This window comes from Chlorocebus sabaeus, chromosome 2 (assembly GCF_047675955.1).
Source record: "Chlorocebus sabaeus isolate Y175 chromosome 2, mChlSab1.0.hap1, whole genome shotgun sequence".
NCBI lineage: Eukaryota > Metazoa > Chordata > Mammalia > Primates > Cercopithecidae > Chlorocebus > Chlorocebus sabaeus.
Genome location: NC_132905.1, coordinates 68265932 through 68269470, shown reverse-complemented (window position 1 = coordinate 68269470; position 3539 = coordinate 68265932). Strand labels below are relative to the sequence as shown.

The following is a 3539-nucleotide window of genomic DNA, read 5'->3' as shown; positions in this document are numbered from 1 at the left end:
GATTATCTGCTAGTGGTGAATGCTCTTGGGGTTTTATTTGTAGGTTTTTTTTCTTGTCCCAAATGTCTGTATTTCATCTTCACTCTTGAGGGATATTTTCCATGGCTAGAGGATCTAGGCTTTTCTTTTGGATTCCACTGTGGCTTTAAAAAAAGTCAGTTGACTGTTTATTTATGGCCTCTTTAAAGGCGATCTCTTTCTTCCTAAGGCTGTTTTAAAAGTTTTCTTCCTCCCTCCCTCCTTCCCTCCCACCCCATCCTCTTTCTTCCTTTCCTTCCTCCCTCCCTTCCTCCCTTCTCTTCCTCCCTTCATCCCATCCTCCCTTCCTCCCTCTTTCCTTCTTTTTTTCCTTCCTCCCGCCCTCCTTCCTTCTTCCATCATTATATATTAAAATATTAAAATATATATATTTTTTGAGATGGAGTTTCACTCTTGTTGCCCAGGCTGGAGTACAATGGCACGATCTTGGCTTACTGCAATCTCCACCTCCCGGGTTCAAGTGATTCACCTGCCTCAGCCTCCCAAGTAGCTGGGATTACAGGCGCCTGCCACCATACCCAGCTAACTTTTGTATTTTTAGTAGAGATGGGGTTTCACCATGTTGGCCAGGCTGGTCTTGAACTCCTGAACTCAGGTGATCCACCAGCCTTGGCCTCCCAAAGTGCTGGGATTACAGGTGTGAGCCACCACACCTGGCCTATTAAAATGTTTTCTTCTGGGCCTTCCCTCCTTTTACTTCTTTTGATACTGCCATGAAATGCATGTTAGGTTGACTCACTGTATACTCTATTACCCTCTCTTCTGGTTTTTAATCTTTCTGTCTCCTTATACTGTAATCTCAATGTTTCTTCTGCTTTAATTTTGGTATATGAATTCTTCAGCTGGATTCAAAGTGTGGTTAAAGCCACTTATATGCTCTTTAATTTTTAGTTATTGTACTTTTCACCTCTAGAAGTTATTCTGAATTCTTTTTTTTTTTTCAAGTATGTGACTATGTGACACTTCTTATAGTTTCCAGTTCCTGGTTCGAATTTGCAAACTTGTTGACTATTTCTTTGAATAGAGTAGCTAGAATTGTTTTAGTCTGTGTCTAGTGAGTTGAATATCTGAAACCTCTGTGAGTGTTTCTTTTGTCTGCTAGCCCTACTCATGGCATCCTGTTTTCTTGGATGTCTGGTTGTCTTTGAATATGTCCAACTCCAGTTATTTCTGGGCATACCCAGAGGGCACACCTGTTCACTATCACCCAGTGGAATTGCCATGTGTTTGTCTCCTGTCATGATGACCTTTGCATTCAGGGAGAGGCCTCTGCTATCTGCAGAACTGTGTGAAATCACCTCATTTTTGCCTTCAGTGAAGGTTGTCTCCTGCTGGTCACCACCACTTCCTCAAGTGACTAATGCCACTCTTGCTCACAATGCTAAGACACTAAGGAGTTTTCAGAGGGCTGGAGTGATTCTGCATCCTCTGAGGTTCTCAGGAAACGAGACCACAGGGCCATCTGTGCATGAGTGACAGTGCGGTGCGGTGGATGAGCAGTGGCAGTGGTGGGCACCTACGTGGTTGGGGTCACAGCTTTTTATATCTTGGTGAAAACAACGCCTCGCGTTTTCACTTTAGTTTCTCTGGCTACATTCCACAAGAACAAATTCTGGTCACAGAGGCCAGAGTAGACTCTCAATGTAATGGCCCTTTGCCTTTGATGATAGCAGTTTTTTTTTGGGGGGGGGAGCAGGGGTGGCCAAACTTGTTAGCCTAATTTTCTCTTCCTTTCTAATTCTACCTAGAGGCTGCTGAGTTCACCTCTCCCTTTGCCAGGCAGACAGGCTCAGACATGCAAGAATGGAAGGGGGTGTGAGGGTGGGTGGGAGGATTAAGTTGGGGAGAGCCAGTCTTGTCTTTGTAGATTACCAGAACTGACACACGTACACACACACGTACACTCACTCACTCACTCATCTATTCATCTATTTTTGGCCTAAGTGCCTTTGGACCCTTCTTTGGAAAAGCACATGAACTCTTTGGAGTCTCTTGTTCCACTTGGTAAATTTCCTATAGCCACGCACTGAAAGTTCCTGCTGCCCTCCTTCCTCTGGGCTTGTGGGGCCCACAGATCCCCTGCTCCACTTCCTGCTTCATTTCAGCTGACGGTGAGTGCAGGGCAGGCTTGTAGGAAGGGCGCGCTGGGGGCGGGGAACTGCAGCACCCACCCCACCCCCAGCCCTGGTGCTTGATGCCCCAGCCTCAGTCTCCCTTGCTGTGCCCTTCCCTTAAGCCTCACTCTTGGCCTCCCCAAAGACAGAGTTTGTTCTGTTTTTATTGATAGGATGACTCTCCCTCGTTCTAATGCCATCTGAATGCCTGAGCAATTACATCTTACAACCTCATGAAAAAACACAGCAGCTTGTCACGATGAATGATGTTACCGTGAATAATGCAGTTTTGAGTTCAAACTCCTTCTTATTCCAAGAATGAGTAAATATCCCTATTCCCTCCCCTCCCCATTGCATTTGGGTTTGACATGACATGAATCATTGTGGTTTTACTCCTGGGTAGAACTGTTTTTCTGTATTGCATTGCCAACTGAGGGAAGGACAAAAAAAGGAACCTTACTAAGGAGCAGTTTCCGATGAACTTCAACTCTCAGAAATCTTGAAGAATGAATGAACTACAACTTTCCGAAATTGCAAAAATGTTCAAGTTGGAAGGGACCCACGGGAAGCAACCTAGTCCTTATATAGGACTGGAAAGAAAACAGAGGCCCAGTGAGGGAACACTGGCTTCTCCAAGGTCACACTGCAAGTCAGTGGTGGCACTAGTGACCCAGGAGTCCTCCTGATTCCACCGTGTCCTGACCCCAGACCAGCAGCCTTATTTGTGGTTAAAGAACATGGAAAAACGGCTGATGTTTGAATTTTAAAATCATGCCAGTACTAAAGATCTGCATTCCATGAACACTGAGCTTTGCTGTGTGCCGCCTGCTATGAATTTTGTCACTATTGTCTCTAAGCACTCTCAGTATTGTACATCTACAATTCCATTCTTTATTGTCCAGGGAAAAAGTTGCATTTACTGAGCAGTGAGAAGGATGATTTGAAGTCCCTGGGGACCCCCACCCTTGTCTTTCTATGTGAGATTGTATTGCAGGGTTCACATTTATTCTCTCAGCAGCTCATTGCACAGACAGTGCACTTATTGAGCACCTACTGTATGCCAGGAGTTATGTGGTAAGCTAAGCAGACAAAAACTCCTGCTCTCACAAGAAGAAAGAATAAACAAGCAGACAATTGCATGTATAATGTCGGCTGGGTGTGGTGGCTCACTCCTATAATCCTAGAACTTTGGGAGGTGGTGGTGGGAGGATTGCTTTAACTCGGGAGTTCAAGATGAGCCTGGGCAACATAGCAAGACCCTGTCTCTACGAAAATTCAAAAAATTAGCTGGGGGTGATGGCATGAATGTCTGGTCCCTCGGGACCAGAGGCCTCGGGAGGCTGAGGCGGGTAAATCACTTGAGCCTGGGAGGTTGAGGCTGCAGTG

At 45.6% G+C, this 3539-nt stretch overlaps 1 long non-coding RNA gene across 1 annotated transcript; it reads left to right on the top strand.

The window, feature by feature from the left end:
* The first annotated feature begins 1872 nt into the window (after window positions 1-1872).
* Window positions 1873-3292, top strand: LOC140710450 (uncharacterized). Its single transcript, XR_012091470.1, has 2 exons — window positions 1873-2150; window positions 2327-3292. It is a non-coding gene; the product is annotated as an uncharacterized lncRNA (long non-coding RNA).
* Window positions 3293-3539: the final 247 nt, after the last annotated feature.